Source organism: Alligator sinensis, unplaced genomic scaffold (genome assembly GCF_000455745.1).
Source record: "Alligator sinensis unplaced genomic scaffold, ASM45574v1 scaffold339_1, whole genome shotgun sequence".
NCBI classification, from domain to species: Eukaryota; Metazoa; Chordata; order Crocodylia; family Alligatoridae; genus Alligator; species Alligator sinensis.
In genome coordinates, this window is record NW_005842731.1 from 460,898 (window position 1) to 478,860 (window position 17,963).

Genomic DNA, 17,963 nt, shown 5'->3' on the forward strand with positions numbered 1-17,963 from the left:
ATATTCGAAAAATAAAGCAAAACACATATATTTAGAACAGGGGACTGAGAATCAGGATTTTTTTTCCCTCCTGAAACTGGATTGTTTTGCTTAATTCAGGACAATTGAATGAAATATTGAAAGAGATACAGAAGCCTCAATACAGAGGAAATCGGACTAAATGACTGAAGAGTCCCTTGTGTCTTTAAATTATCTTAATTGGTTATTTTCAATTACTTTGAATAAATTACTTAAAGTGTCTTTCCTCTCTTCCCAAATCTTTAATATGGAGATATTTAAATGACCAAAGAGATCATAGAATCCCAGATTCATTGAAAAATAAGACTAGGAGGGATTTCAGAAAGCCACTTAGTTCAATTCCCTGCTCAAGACAGAAATCTCTTTTCCTAAAACATCCAGACCAAAAGTTTGTCTAACCTGCATTTAAAAATTGACAATGATGGAGTTTCTAAAGTCTCACTAGGAACCTGTAATCCAGTACATAATCATCTCATTGTTAGAAAGTGCTACCTGATATCCAACCTGAATTTCTAGTGTTATAATTTAAGCTAATTACTTCTTCTCCTGACCCTTGTGGATGCAGAGAATATTACCTTTTCCTTTATAACAGCCCTTTTTGTACTTGAAAACTGAACTAAAAGTTCCTTTTATTCTTCTAAAAATTAAATAATCAAAGTTCTTCCAACCTTTCCCTGCGTGTTGTTTTCCACACCTCAAATAATTTGTGTTGTTTTGTATACTCCAATTTGTCTACATCTTTCTTCAAGTGCCGCACCCAAAACTGAACAAAGTACTTCAGGTTGAGGCCTCGTCAATGCTGGATACAGAGGAAGAATCACATGCTAGGACTTTCATTCAGCACTTCTTTTAATCCATTTCAGTATGCTACAATTTTTTTTTTCTTTCCAGTGTCGCTACACTGACTTATATTCAGTTTTAAGCCATTCACAATCCCAAGTTCCCTTTCTGCAGTAGTAGCCGTTTTCAAATTGAATTATGGACATTTGGTTATTCTGTCCTAAAGTCAATACTTTGTGTCCTTTTTGAATTCCATCCACTTTTTATTTGATCATTTATCCAATTTATCAATTTATTTATCCTAATCCTGCGCTTCAAAATATCTTCTATACACCAAGTGTAATGTCATTTGCCAATTTAGTATGTTTGAACTCAATTCCACATTCCAACTTCACTTTCCGGTGAATACATGCTTCAGTAGTTTTACTCTTATGATAAAGAAGAGGATGCAATAGGGATGTAGTTTTGCTACTGGATGCAATCCTAATTCAAAAATCCCAAGCTAGAGAACTGGCAGCTGTATGAGCCATATTTTTATATGGAAGATTCCTGTATAAAATTAAATAATAAATAAATACATAAATAAGAATTTCTGAAACATTATTAAGTAATAGCTTTGTATGATACCTCTTTAAACCTATATTTTTATTTTACCTTCCTATAAACACAAAATCTAAACTAATTCTTATTGGGTGCACCTATAAGTCACCCTACGGTGACATAGTGACATGCTGTGGTGATGTAGTGATCACATAGGTCTACATGTGACAAACAGAGACATCACTGTAGTGCTGCATTTCCCCAGTGTAACATGCCACTATGGCAATGTAGCAGTGAAATCTTACTGGGCACCATGTGCATAGCACAGTAACCACCTGTACTACGCTGTGCTTTAGTACTTCCACAAGTTTAGTGGACAAGGTTGGGTCAGACTGACCCGACGATGAACCCTCACAAGGTGGAGGAGATTACACACCCGGGGGGAGACTGGGTGATTAGCCTGCCTAAACCAGGCATAAAACTGACAGCAGCGCACAGACTGTTTGCCTTCAGGCACCAAGAGACAGACATGGAGTGACTGAGGTCCCTGAGGGGACAGAAAAAGTCATACCTAAGATCCAGAAAGACATTGGGAGAGCTCCAGATCTATGACAGGTCAGCTGGGAAGAGGCTTGCCTTGCCAAGACCATCCGCTGTGCTGGTGAGTGCGGGCAAACATGGAGGCGCTGGGAGGCAGATTCACTGGCAACTTAAGGAGGGAAGCATGGGGTCCGTCAGATAGAAGAGAGAGGATCAGAGTCATCCTCAAGCCTCTATCCCATCAGGAGTATAGAAATTAGAAATAGCCAGACAGACTGAAAGGGAGGATGACCGGGGAATGGTCTCAGTAACCTGTATCCACAGAGAATGAAAGCTGTGGAGAGTATACGCCACTAATGAAGTAATTAGCGGCAAAGACTCTTTACAAAGTATCCAGCCTGGGGATTCTGCAACTATAACCCAAGTTATCCTCATCAATGAAGCAATTGGCAAGGATCCTGTAACTGTATTACTGTTAAATCAGAAATAAAATCTAACATTGTGAGTAGTTAACATCAGGGTGGCATTTATCTGTCTCAGAACCACAGAGGACACTGATCTCCCTTCTTTTCTCTCCAATCTAAGTCATGGCAGGTGAGTACAAGGGAGAAACCAGGATAAGATCACTTAACCTGCTCACAGTGCCATAGCAATGTCACCATACGACGATGTGTAGACGCCCCCATATGCTCCATGTTTTGTAATATTTAGGAACTGTCATTAGCTATTTTAAACTGGTTCTCAGCTTCTCAGTTATATATTGTCCCTGATTAAATAAAGGTATTTTATTTAAATATAATATTTTCCACTTTATTGAGCAGGAAAGTTCTGGTCAAATCAGGAAAGGAAAAACTCCCTCTTATATAAAGGCATCTCAGTTTAAGTGAAATCCCATCATGAAAAATCTCTTAGTAAAGCACATTTGCATTATGAGTTGAGCACACATTTCTTACCAGTTACTGAGAAAATTTTTTCAACATCCACATATGGTCAATTCTCTCCTTTTTAATATTGTATCCTTCTCAATTCCACCTAGGAGTCATTTTAATACAGATAATTGAATTTCAGTTAATTCTCCATCTGGTATACCAGATTGGTTACTTACTACAGCTGGTATAAGGTTGGTTTTATTCACTTATACTGCCAGTGCATTTTATTCATTGCCACACATGCAACTGCATGTGACACTTAAAAATATGCTTTATAATAAGCATACTGTATTTAATAATCACAAACAGACATCTTACTGAAGAATTTGACATGCATATACTTATTTATTTATTACTGGTTCTGTCTTAAGATAGAATCTTTGTGTTCTTTATCTTTAATGTGTTGTTACATGTTCTGCAAGAAGAAGAAAACTATTAAGCTATTACAGTGCATCTGCATTGTGATAAAGCACTGAGGTGTAAACTAATTTCAACATTTAATAAGATTGGGCTATATATCTTAATCCATGGATATATGTAGGCTCTTAGGTCCAAATACTCAGTGGGCATGTGTAAGCCACCATGGGGCACACCTGCAAGGCTGGAACATTTTCCAAAGTGTGTCTGGCCAGGCATCTCTGTCACTGGCCACACTGGCTCTAGCTGCCTAGGGTCCCACTCCAGATCCATGATATGAGAACCTGAACTTTCCTTGCAGTGTAGTACAGAAACCACTCTGGCCTCAGGCACTCAGCTACTGGATGCTTCCTGCTTTGCTAAACTCAAATCCCCAGCTGGCCCTGGAAGCCCTGCCCGGGCTGCTAATGGACTTGTGCAGAGCCCAAAAATATCAATAAAAAGAAAACAAAACTTATCCACAGATTCAATCTCTTGTCCTGAGGCAGGAGCTCCCCTGATTTCCCCTTCTTCCTCAGTGGTTCACCTTGGGATAGCCACCACATTTGTGGCTCTCCCCTTCTGGCTGCCTGCTTGTTCTCTCCAGTGTCTCGGGTCACCTGACCTCCCGGCCAGCTGACCTGGTCACCTGATGTTGCCTGGCAGCCCAGCTCCTGGCTGCCAGGTGGGCTGAGATGTCTAGTACTGGGAAAAGAAACTGATAGCTATCCTATAAGCAATGCTCCCACAGCCCCTGGAGGTGGATCCTGAGGTGAGAGGAGGAGAGGTGATAGACAGGAAAGCCCCAACAAGGGGCTTGGGTGCCTGGGTTGCCATACCCCCACTCCCCTTCTAATAGTGGGGTTGGGGCTCCATTACAGTGTGCCTACATGTGTGCTTTGCTGCACATTAGATTAGTCTAATGTGCAGTAAAGTAGCACCACCTATATGTGGTCAGTAATGACTGCACAGTAGATTACTGTAAAGCACTGTTAGCTAGTACCAACAGATACAGATACTAGCTGTTGGCACTGGATTTAAGACCAAGATAGAACCAAACCCTCAGACCTACCATGACCTCTCCATTTGATAATAGGTGGATTTTATTGCTACACAGTAATAGCAAATAAGAATAATGCAAACAATTCTATATCTACCAGTCCTAGAGCTGCACAGAAGCAAGGGATGTCTGGAAAGTATGTGAGCTTCACTCTGAGGTTTTCCTTTGAATGTCAGCAGCCTGGAGATCAGAGGTCAATGTCCACCCTCCTCCAGTGGGGTGGGTGAGATGGGTTGGTAGTATGCTGTCTGTCCATGGTGGCCTCAGTTCCCCTCATGGGGATTCTTTTCTACTCTAAAATCTATCCTTTTGTATTCTTTTCCCCTTCTGATGGCTCTTCATCCATGGGCATCTCTGATTGGTCTCTCAGTGGTCATCAGTTCTCTCAGTGGTTGTCATACTGTCCATGTCCAACCCTATCAGCATAATCCTTTGTTTCACAAACACATCACATGCACACATCCTAATTTGACCTTTCTGAATCTTCACCTAATTTGGTCTGTTTTCCAAAACTGGAAATCCCACGGGCCTGCAGTTGGGCACTATGACCCGGTACCACCTTATTCATAGATGCTAGGGGCAGAAGGGACCTCAACAGATCATTGAGTCTGACTCCCTGCCTAGGCAGGAAAGAGTGCTGGGGTCAGATAAAGAGTGCTGGGGTCAGATGACCCCACCCAGATGCCTATCCAGCTTTCTCTTAAAGACCTCCAAGGTTGAGGAAAGCACCACCTCCCTTCAAAGCCCATTCCAAATTTTGGCCACCCTTACAATGAAAAAGTTTTTCCTATTATCTAGCATAAATTTGATCTCTGTCAGTTTGTGACCACTGTTCCTAGTTAACCCAAGAGGCGCCCTGGTGAATGAGCATCTCCAATACCTTGCTGCATCCCTCTAATGAATTTGTAGGTGGCAACAAGATCACCCCTCAGCCTTCTCTAGCAGAGGCTGAAGGGGTCCAGGTCCCTCATTCTCTCCTCATAGGACTTGTCCTGCAAGCCTCTAACCATACAAGTGGCCCTCCTCTGGACATTCTCGAGTCTATCAACACCCTTCTTGAAGTACGGCGCCCAAAACTGGATGCAGTACTCCAACTCTGGTCTGACCAATGTTGCATAGAGGGGACATATCACCTCCTTCATTATCTCATGTTATGGAACAGTATGGAACATATCTACAATTTCTCAGCCTATGTGTCTGTTTGCTGCTTGCCAGTAACAAACACAGCAGGCCATGAGGAAACTCTCTCACAAAACAGGGCTTTAGAAATCAAAAAAACCCTTTCCATTGCCCTGGGCCATTGTTCTCATGCATATCTACCTTACCAACAAGTCAATTCCCAAAATCAAACCTCTAAATACCATTTTCTAGCCATCACTAGCCAATAGGTCTTTACATTAATGCACCTAAACACAGATGATGACTCCAGAGCAAAGTGTTCCTGATCAGCCCAGGCAGCAGGGGGCCATAATTGCTGCTCATTTTAGGGATGGGAGAGAAGCTGTCCCTGACTCTGGGGCCATATCCAAGCTCTGCACCACTCAGAGATACCCCTGGAGCTGAGCACAGCTCCAACTCCACCCAGGCCTGACCACCTTCTGTCCTCTGCTAGCCTAAAGTTGCCGCTGGAGCCCCTTGCCAGCCTGAGGCTGACCCCCTCCCCCCCCCCTATACCCACTGCCATCCTGGGGCTGGCATATAGGAAGCTACAGCTGGAGCTCCCCTTGGCTGCTGCAGGCAGGCAGAGCAAGGTAGGAACAGCTCTGGAGCAGACTGCTCCCATCAGACTCAGTTTGGTTCCAACCTGGGCACCCAGGTAGGCAAGTTCCTAAGCACAGTTTAATGCACCTGAATTTTCTGCTCAGAAAATTCAGGTGCATTAATTTCATGTGTAGACATGTGCATTTTAAATTAACTGCCTAAATACCTATGAGGATTCATTCAACAGTAAACTGATTCAGATTACTCTTATGCCCACTAATAAGGGATGTCAATAGAAATGAGGACTTGTTCAATGTTTGGAGGCTGCAATAGACAGAAAATTATCCAAGGCTATAACGAATTGAAATTCTGGATCAAGGGTAGGAGAGAGGATAGCAGTGAGGTAATTTTTACCAGTAAAAATGTTAAAGTAGGAATAAAGTCTTGTGCTTGTAGTTCAGAGGCCAAGGAAGTATCTGAGGTATCAACTACTCCCTTCTATTCTCATTGATGAAAAGGGAATGGGAAGTTTACTAGACCCACCCCTCCCCCTAACTGTAAAATCCCTTTCAGCCCATCCTGGATCATTCTTGTTTCTCCAGCTGATTGGCAGACAGGAAAAATTTACTTTCTTTTACAACTGGTACTAGAGTTCAGTGCAGTGTGAATTTCCCACATACGTAAGAAAAACAAGGTGGACATTCACAGAAATTATTAATAGACAGAGTTGATTTCCAAGAGGGGCCTACATGATGAAATCAGAATTGGTTAGAACTTGTATAAGCTGCTTGCCGGAGTTCTTATTTTCTGCTAGGAAGCTATAAATTGCATTTTTTCAGACATTTAATATTACCATTCAACAGTACATACATGAAAGAAATGATTAAGGTTGCCAATTTAAACATTGTCTTTAAAGAATCCTACATGCAAGAAATGTAAAGACCTGGAAAAGGAACTCTGCCTTCCAAATTTCCTTCTGGAATGGTATAGAATTTTATCCACTCCTACTTATTAGTGTGACTAATTGCCAGAATTTATCTTGATTGGAAAAATTAAAGCCTTTGCTTAATATGTGCAATTCAGGCCTCCCATTCTACTACCACAAAAGCAGAGTTGCACTATCTAAATTTAACACAAACAAGCCTGAAGTACTAACTTGTAAACTTTTCCAGTGGCTGTGTCTACACACATGCTTAACTATGGAGTAGACTAATTAGCTGCAGAGTAAACCATCAATATCTATACATGCAACACTATTCAGCTGCAGTAAACCAATTAACACAGCCAAGGACAGTACTATCTTTCAGCAGTGTAATTAACTGCAATTAAATGCAGGTGTAGATGCTGACTGTGAATGTAAATTGTGCCCGGTCAAACCCGTTAGCAGGGGGCCAGACTCCTACCTGCTGTCTAGTCATACTGCTCTGCACTTTTAGCAGCCTCATGCCCCAATGCACAAAGAGACCTCCAGCATCATGGAAGTGGGGCAGCCAGGGAAGTCATTGGAAGACTCAGTAGAAACAGGTTCTCTGGAAGGTGGAAGCTGGCAGCTTGTAACTTCTGACAACAGACTCTCCTCTTCTGGACCTCAGCTATGCATCTGGAAAGCAGGTATGAAGCCCTGTCATTGGATGAGAAGAAGACCACCCCAGTGATGGTGGGGGGCACTACTGCACCCCATGAGAGGGTGGATTGAAACCACTGCTACCAAGAGAAAGAAATGGGTGGTGGTAGTTGGTGATTCAGTTCTGTGGGCCACAAAGTCATCTATATGCTGGCCTGATCTGTTGGCTTGGGAGGTCTGCTGTCTGTCAGGAGCCTGTGTCTGTGACATCACAGAAAGGTTGGCCAGACTCTTCTGGCCTTCTAACTACCACCCCATCCATGCGTACCACCAGGGTTGACGCTGAACAGATCAAAATTGACTACATGACTCTGAAAGCAAGGGTGAAGGGGACAGGACACTACGTGGTATTCTCATTGATCCTTGAAATCAAGGGTAAGGGCCAGGTAGGAAGAGATGCATCCTGGAAAACACAATGTAGCTGCATAGATAATGCCATAAGCATGGCTTTGGTATTCTCAACCATGGTTTGGAATTCCAGGAATATAAACTGCTGAGAAGAGATGGGGTCCACCTGACAAAAAAAAAGGGAATTCTCTTTGTGAGTACAGGTTTGCTAATCTAGTGAGGAATGCTTTAAACCAGGTTCACTAAAAGTTGAAGACAAAAGTCCAGAGGAAGACACTGGTATGTTTGCAGGGAGAAGATAGTCAGTTAGATATCTGAAATGTTTATATGCTGATACGAAAAGTATGGGGTACAAACAGGAAAATTTGGAGGTTCTAGTACAAGCACTGAATTGTGATTTAACTAGTATTATAGAGAAGTGCTGGGAAAGTTCACATGATTGCCATACTTCCATGGGTAGATTTAGCTTGTTCAGGAAAGCTAGGTTGGGGGAAGAAGGCAGAGGTGTGGCCATACAGGTTTACTTGTCGAAAGCCTCTGTATAAAGGTCAAAGGGGAGAGCAACAGTAAGGACATGGCAGAATTTTGCTACAGGCCAACAAACGAGGAGGAGCAGGTGAATAAGGCCTTTAAGCAAGAGACAGGCACTTTCAAATCCTATGACTTGGGGTTCTCATAGGGAACATTAATTATTGGGATATCTACTATATTGGGGAATGCAACAATGCACAAACAGTCTGCAAATGCTTGGAATGTATTGGGCATAACTTTTTGATAGAGATGCTAGACAGGCCAATTAGTGGGGAAGCTCTTTTTTACTTTTTGTGCACATACAGGGAGGAATTGGTTGAAAATGTGAAGGTGGAAGGTGACTGGGGTGACAGTGACCATGAGATGATAAAGTTCAAGACTGATTACTTAATAGTGCTGATGCAAGATTGGTTTTATACACTTATACTACCAGTGCATTTTATTTATTGCCACAAATGCAACTGTATGTGACCTTTTTTTAAAAAAAAAAAGGGAAGGAAGAGAGCAGCAGAATAAAAACCTAGGGCAGAAAAGCAGACTTTAACAAACTCAAGGAAATGGTGTGCTGGATCCCCTGGGAGGCAAGTCTGGGAGGAAAAGGAGAGCTGGCAGTACTTTAAGGACACTTTTTAAATGGCACAGGGGCAAGGTATTATTTTGCAATTGAAAGAATGTGAAATGCAACAGAAGACCAACCTGACAAGGGTCTTCAATGAGTTGAAAATTCAAAAAGGAATCCTATAAAAACTGAACACTTGGTCATAGTACTTGGGAAGAACATAAACACAGGCACATAGGAAGAAAATTAGGAAGGCCAAAGAACTCTTGCAGATGCAGCTGGCAAGTTATATCAGAGGTGGTAAAAAAGGATTCTACAAGTAAATTAAAAGCAAAAGAAAGACCAAGGAAACCATAGGTCTTTTACAGAATGTAGAAGGCAATACAGTTATAGACGATGCAGTGAAGGCTGAAGTAATTAATGCCTTTCTACTTCAGTCTTACCAAACAGGGTTGGCTACCAAATGATGAGCTCAGCTGTCAGCAAAGACAGGAAAGGAGACAAATAGTCTAGAATAATGGCAGAACAGGTTAGGGATAATTTACAGAAGCTAAATTCTTTCTCGTCAGCAGGGCTGGACAGGGTGCATCCTAGGGTACTGCAGGAATGGCTGAGGTAATTCCAGAGTTATGGACTATCCTCTTTGAGAACTCAGGGAGGTCAGGTGAGTTGCCAGATGACTGGAAAAAGGCAAAAATAATGCCCATTTTTAAGAAGGAGAAGAGGGATCCAGAGAATTACAGATTGGTCAACCTGACCTCTATCCTTGGAAAGATCACTCAGCAGGTCCACAAGGAATCCACTGTGAAGTATAGAGGATGAGGTGATCAGGAACAGCTAGCATGGATTCATGCCTGGCCAGCTATTCATGAGCAAGTCATGCCTGACCAGACTGATTTCCTTCTATTATAAGATCCATGGGGAAGAGCAGTGGATGTGATATACCTTGACTTTATCAAAGCTTTTGACACTCTCTCACAGCATTCTCATTAATAAGGTAAGGAAATATAGATTAGACAAAAGTACTGTCAGATGGGTGGATAACTGGTGGACAATGGGATTGACACTAAATTACGTGGAGTTGCAGATACTCCAGAGGGTACAGCTAGGATTCTGGAATGACCTGAACAGACTGGAGAAGTGGTCCACAATCAATTGGATGAGGTGAACCTCATCCAAGAATGTGCAAGAACAATGCAAAGTCCTGCACTTGGGATGGAATAACCACATGCAGAAATATAGACTGGGGAATGGTTGGCTTGGTTGCAGTGCTACAGAGAAGGATATGGAGTTACAGTGCACCATAATATGAATATGAGCCAACAGTGTGCTCTTACTGGGGCACAAAAAACAAAAAAAAACAGCAGTGGGTAACAGGAGTGTCACTTGCAAATCAAGGGATGCCTGGTGAGGGCTCACCTAGAGTACTGTTGGTACTGCACAGTAGCATGGGGAAAAAAACCCATGTGGTGTTGGGACTCTGCAGTAAGGCCAGTTACTGCAATCATTTAGTATTCACTTAAGCAATTACTAAATGTCTGTGCAGTAACAACTGCACAGTCTGGCATACATGTAGCACTTAGGTTCCTAGGACATGTCAGTTTCATTTCCCCCTGACCAGTTGCATAACTTGTAGGGCAGCTGCCCCAGGTGCCAACTTCTGGGGGCCCTACGCTCTGCTCCAAACCATGCAGAGCTGCTTCTGAAATAATGTCTGGTCTCTGGTGCACCCATGTGAGTGGAGTTAATTTTGTCAGCAACAGACCTAGTGGCAGGAGGGAATTTGTGGAGACATGGCCGTATTGAAAATATTACTGAATATATTTTGGGACATTAATGTAAAAAAATTACTACATTTCTGTGGAACTCCATGCTGAACCACTTAGAAAAAAATCCACATACTCCAGAAGAATCAGTTCAGCAAATACTGAAAGCTGTTTTACATAGAAGTAGAGCTTTCTGATGTTATTTCTTGAACACTAAGTCTGAATCCAAATTTCCTAAGTTACATTCAGATCATTCTGCTATAATATTCACAGCCTGTTCTGTGCATGGTAAGATAGACAAAGAGAAAAAACATTGATTATCACATAAGGACAGATCCATACCCCTTGATATCAGTAGAAAAAATCCCATTAACTACATTCAACTTTGGATCAGTTTCATTTAGTCTACATGTGGGTTACTACTATTTATATATATCTATACTATAGTATAGTATATAGTGTGTGTGTGTGTATGTATGTGTGTACAGACAGCAATATATATATAACCATTGTTCCAGAATGTTAAGTACATAAAACAGATGCACAAGTTAATTTTTGCATGTTTACAAGAATTCGACAAAAAGAAAATTCTAACATACCAGCAGGAGTTCTTTTAAATACACATTCTGATTGGCATGCATGGTTAATTTTAGTCAGAAACATTAAACCTCCTTATGGAAACAGAATTACTAATTAGTAGGAAATACTAAAGACTGAGATTGTTTGTGTTTTGTCATTCAAAGTCCATTAACAATGTAGCTTAGTTTCAAAATTTAAAGTAATGAAAATATTTTGAATCCTTGAAGTAGAGTCACATCTTATTTTAATCTCATAGTTTTCTATAAGTCTTAATGAATAAACATGATTTCAGAAAACTTTTCTATATTAAGTTATTCCTAATTGACATACAAGCACAGGATAAATTCTTGCCTAAGTTCCAATGCAAATGCACAACAACCCACCTTGAAAGGCCTAGTATTGCTTCCTTATTGACTTCAGTCACTAGTATTAGGCCTTAAGCATGGCAATAAACCACAGATTTTCTCTATATCTGGCATTAAGTAGTTCTTCACTTCCTGTCTCCCAAAAAGTTCTCAATTCACAGATTTTTTTTTTTTACCCCCAGCAAGCTAAGTATGTCACCCTGAAGTTTTTCCTTCTCATGAATCATCACCATTAAAAGTTAGTTCTGCAGGTCAAATTAGGCTCTTGATCACTTGAACAATGTTATTTTCATTTACAGGCCTTCACAGCTATAGCTGATTGAACCTTGGTAAAACAGGTTTGTAGAACATAAAAGGAAAATTACAAAACATCTCATTCCAACTACAGTTATATGGCAGAGTTCATAGGACTAAAGCAGCACTAGAAGTGTATTGTTATTCAGAGATAACTGTGAACATATGGAGGAGCAAGCATTAAGTTTAAAAGGTAATTATCATAACAAAACTATAATTTCAGTTCCATTATAAAATATTCCTGTTTGCATGAATTATGAAGGGAAAAACTAGTCCAGGAAAAATAAAAGCAGCATCGTCACTGTCACCACCACACATTTTGTTCCTGAGCTTCTTGTCTTGCTAGGTTAGGTTAAAAAAAGATGTCTCTCAGCTTATTAGACTGTACTGAATGAACACAAATTGCTATGCTGATTGAAAGAAAATGTGTATATTTTCCTTGATTCCTTTGACAACACGCCAAATTTACTATAAGTATTAAGACTGAAAAAGTTGTAGATCGTGTCTCCACATCCTCTGTAATCCATTTAAAATAAAGATAGCCAAAGTGGACACTTTGAAGAGAAGTTTTTGTATTAAAAAAATTGAAGGTTTCTGTGCTGCAGTGGCAAAAAACCCTACACCAATGGCACAATGGCTGGCACCTTCTTGATCTGCTTGCATCATCCTGGACAAAAGTTACATTTATCCCATGACAGTAGCTGAGAATATGTAGAGTACTTTTCTATGAATACCTTCCTCCTGCCACTCATATTTTCTTAAACCAAGCAAGTAAACTGTTTGAGTGTGACCGTTCTTCTAGGCCTCCCAAATCCCTTCCTAATCCTTGAAAAGCCTACATGAATTACAGATAAATTAATACAGGCATCTGTAGTTATGCATTTGAGCATGCCTATCCTACCTTTACTGGTAGGCACTGAACTGCTTAGTCCTATCTCAAGTCCAAACCTTAGGTATGTCTATGCTGAAGTTCACTTCAGAAGACCTGTTCAGAGTGCGCCTACCACAGGCACTGCTGCCTTCAGCACATTACAGCACAAGCACAGGTAATTTCAGAACGTATCCAAGTGATACAGTAAACTGAAAAACTGGTGCATAATATCATATAAAAGCCTGGTTCTTTGAATAGTCACTCAGGAAGTGGTCAATCTATATTCAATTCCTTCTTTCCGTAAGGGCCAGAAAGAGATAGCATGTGTCTTATGACTCTCTAAGCTTAAAATAAATGTAAAATAAATACACTGTTGTGACTAGGTACTGAAATCCCAGCATTTCTCTCTCCTGTGTTAGTGCTCTAAATCACTGGGTTATGAGTTATGGCCTCATTTTCTGCCTTTCTTTCTATAGAATGGTAGAACTTGAACAGCAGTAACTCAACACGTAGCCTTGTACTTGGCACAAGAGGGAGACAGATAGGAATCCCCAAAGGCAGAGGAGAGCACTAAACCCTGGTATTTCTGATTGACAGGTGAATACTTTAACCACTGGTTCATAATGTAAAATGTGGGTGTGTACTTCTTCCTTCTCCTGCGGTAGCCATGGGAAAGAGAGAAGCAGTCTTTCTCTAAGGCAGTCATTGATTAATTGCATGTATGTTTATCCAAAAATGCATTGGACCTCCAAAATACTTTATGAATTAGCCACTTGCATCTCCACATGTCAGGTTTTGTTAGTTAAGGGTCCAAAGATATCATGTATAAGCAGAAAATCTCAAATGGAAAGGATCTAATATTCTAGTTATAGATGATTTAAGATTCTTTGATTCAGATTCCCATCTAGACTTTATAAGAGAAGCTAAGAGCACCATGGAACTGTAATATTCACTATCTAGAGTTTGTGGCTTGGATAAAAGATTTTTAGTAGTCTAGCTGTCTTGCTTTTAGACATCATAAAACACTATCATAGACCTAAGAAATAAAATGACAAAGTTAAGTGAAGTAAGACATTAAATGATGGAAAAACTGTAGAAGACAAAGGTCAAAGAGGGAAAGCTGACTTAAAGCATTCTGGTAACCATACACTCTTCATTACCATACAATTAATGAAATGTCTATTGATTTCTTTTAGAAATATACTGTAATCAGACATTAGCCATATGACCAGGATGTATGGGGGAAAATTAAATATGGCATTTTGTAACACAATTAAAATAAGTATTACAAAAGAACCCTGCATATAGCAGACAGAGTTCTATACAAATAAGTTAACCCATTATGAAGCTGTTCTAGTATAAATTCATAAAGCATACAAGAGTATTTGAAGCAATAGGGGGAATGGTTTGTCACAATTCCACCACAAAAGTAGAAATGTTTTTGGGATACTTGTGAAATGTGCTGCATATATATTTTCCCAGATTAGATTTACTACCATATTTACTTGAATACAAGATGAGGTTTTCCCCCCAAATCAGCATGGAGGGGAAAGACCCTCAGTTTATCATCACATACAAGGAAATCTCATTAAATACACTATGGACTCATTTACAGGTGGTGCTACATCACCGTATCAACGTGCTATGGTGATGTAGTATCTCTGGGCAACAATCCTGATTCCACAGCTACATCGCCATAGCAATATGCTCCCTTGTTATAGTGCATTGCTATAGCAACTTAGCAGCTAAAAATAACCATGGCCACATGCATGGCGCAGTATGGACTGTTATTGTGCCGTCATTTATTACTTCCAAAGGGAAGTATTAAATGATGGCACAGTAACAAAGGCACTGTAGGGGCATGTGTAGATGCCCCCAGCCTATCATTAAACTGCTCTTTCAATCAGCATGTGTTGAATAATTGAAACCAACTATAAAGTTGATTAAATACAGCCAATACTAAGCATAACTATAAAACACATTTCCCATATTCGGCAAACATACTGATGGTAACTCAGCAAAAGAATAGATTAGTGCAGCCTATCTGAATAAAATATATGGTAGCATCCATTGACTGCAGTTCCTCTCTGTGCTGTCTGTTTTTAAAGTCCTAGTGAGCCACTATATTGCATACATTTTGACTTACTCTTTACTCCTATAGCTGACTCTCAACTTTCTTTTCCAGTTATTCCTGTTTCTTTCCCAGCCTTAAATGCCTGGCAAACATCAAGAAAAAGGGTCCAAAGAGTTCACTCAAAATCTCTCCTACACCTGCTCTCTCCAGCTGTCATATATGATTAGTATGGCCCTGCCTCCCATGAGGTGAAGCCAGAAGAGGTTGCCTTATACCTCATCTGCATATAAATTTAGAGAAGAACCCAGGACTCATGACAAGAACACCTGGTTCCAGTCATGAGGAATGGGGTGCTAATTAGCCCATGGATCTTTGCGTGGGGGAGGGAGGTACCTGGATTATACATTCATATTTAGTAATTCCTCACTGTGGGGGCACCATAGCTTCAAATGCTGTGAACTTTGCTGGGGCCCAGCCCAAAGAACTATATGAGGCTTTTAGCTTTGGATTAATAGTATGCATTGTTTGTACTATATATGAATAGGTATAAAAGAGTTGCTTAAAAGTGTGTTTATGGAGTACTGTGCCAAAACTTGCAGCAGTTTCAAAATAGGTAAAATGCATCAAATTCTCTATAAATTAAGTGTATGGGTACCTGTAGTAATTTGCCTATATGTTTAATTATGTTTATTTCAGTGTATTTACATTTGCCCCTCACTACCATGTGCTTGAGGACAGCATGGTCAGATAGTAAAGAAGTGGAGGAAGAAAGGGGAAGGGAGACACCTGACCCCCAAATTTATTTTCCTTGCTGCAGCAGTGGGAGAGGGACACATTCAAGGAAAACCATTAATAATTAGATTCTATACCTAGGCATTTTTAACAAATTTCTAAATTTTCCATATATAGAATTTAATTATTGAGGGCTTTCCTATATTCAAGGTAGTTTTATATTCAAGTAAATATGGTAATATAGTTTTTCATCTCTAGTTGTACCTAAAGCTGATGTGTGCATCATGACATATGGTGTGAAGGTATGTTTATATTCTATAATGTGAATGACATTATTCAGTAATGTAAGTAGTATAGTGTGTACAGCTTTCATCTAAATTCTTATCATGATTAAAAGTAGGCAGGACTAAAGGAGGGGTTTAAAAGTGGGCTTGGCTAAAGACAGAATGTAACGTAGGTAGCACTAAATCCTAAATGGAATGTACCCTTTTTCTGTTACTATTGCCTGGCCTAGTAAGAGCAGGAAAAGTTTTGTTTTTTTAATTAAAAAGCTGCTGAAAAATGCTAATCATACCCTATCTGTTATGCCCAAGAATAATACATGTCGTTATAGTTCTTGACAACCTTTTGGTAGTGAACTTCCTTGTAAATACCCTTTTACTAAGTCTGTAGAGGGTCTGCCTGAAACCTTTAATGATAAGTTGTTTCCCATTTCCAGTTCATTTCTGGGTCTGCCAAGGAGCATGCAGGGGGGGCCCCCATGCTCCCCTGGCTCGGCAACTGCTTCTTCCTGGGTCGGGGGGGCCACCCGGGGTCCCTCCACACCAGTTGCCAAGCCAGGAGAGTCCGCTGGGAAACACATTTCCCAGCGGACCCAGAAGTGGACCAGAAATGGTATGTAGAACATTTTTTTAAAGCTGTGTCTATTTCCGAATTACTCATTCTCTGAATTAGCATTGAATCTTCAGATTTGGATTCAGCTGAATCGAATTGGGGACAGTGATTTGAATCACTGATTCAAGCCAAATCTGAATTGAATAGGGCCTGCTTTGCACACCCCTAGTACAGAATGTGCTCTGTCAGGGGGGAAAAGAGCCATACAATTAACCCAAATACAAAGTACATAGTTCCTTTTAAGAATTCCCAAGACAAGTTACAAGCACTTATCCTGGCATGAGAAATGTAACCTGGTAAGGTCCCATTTTTTCTAGATGCTTTGAGGATGCTGTAGCAAAACCCCCAGTTTTTCTATCTTTTTTTTTTTTAATTTATTTTAAAATGCATTCCCTCCCCTTCCCCAAACATTTCTGACTGTTTCTCTCCCTCTCTCTTCCCTATAGATAAGTATAAGTGAGCTCAGACTTAGGATAAGCTTTAAACATTTTTATTTTGGTAGCAAGTTTTTCATTTTAGATATCCACTGTTGTATATTGTATAATTATTAGGTTTGTATTGATTTTTACTGTTGTATATTGTATTAATTTTTTTGTATTGATTATTATTGTTTCATACAGATATTGTATGGTTTAGGCATGTTTGTAAGTGAACCAAAGTCATGTCAAGTTTCCATTTTATATGTCAAGCCTCCATCTTGTGTCCTCTACCTGGGCAACCCATGTTGCAACTGTACGAGTCATGTACCCCTCCCATGTAAATTGGTTCCTGGATGAATGAGAGTGATTGGGAATGATTGAAATAAAATGGTAACAGGCCTCTACTGAATGGCGTGTAATGACTGGGCCATCACCTCTCATTGATTCATCCAGGAACCACAGACCTCACCCAGGAACAGAGTCAAGAACCCAGCATTTGAAAGACAAAAGACCCTGCAGAACCAGCAACTTTCACCATTACAGACACCCGAAACTGCACATCCCTGCATGGAGTGTGCATGCTCAGTACACCAGGGCCTGACCCTTGCCTGGGCATGCCTCCTGTCACTAGGGTCACACAAGGTCTGCCCCTATAAAAAAGGGGCAGTGAAGACAGACCCAGTGGGACGCCCTCTCCATCTGGAACAGCACCATGCCACACTACCTATCCACCCCGAGGCTCTGCTGGTGACCCACCTTTGCACAACACCTACTGTGCATGCTCAGTACACCAGGGCCTGACCCTTGCCTGGGCATGCCTCCTGTCACTAGGGTCACACAAGGTCTGCCCCTATAAAAAAGGGGCAGTGAAGACAGACCCAGTGGGACGCCCTCTCCATCTGGAACAGCACCATGCCACACTACCTATCCACCCCGAGGCTCT

At 40.7% G+C, this 17,963-nt stretch overlaps 1 long non-coding RNA gene across 1 annotated transcript in view; it reads left to right on the forward strand.

Moving 5' to 3' along the window:
* LOC112552023 overlaps positions 1-17,033 on the forward strand; it is a 51,047-nt gene extending 34,014 nt beyond the window's left edge. Inside the window, exons 2-3 of the long non-coding RNA XR_003096383.1 lie at positions 12,036-12,223; positions 15,087-17,033. This is a non-coding gene — a long non-coding RNA (uncharacterized LOC112552023). The remainder of the gene's footprint in view (positions 1-12,035; positions 12,224-15,086) is intronic.
* Positions 17,034-17,963: the final 930 nt, after the last annotated feature.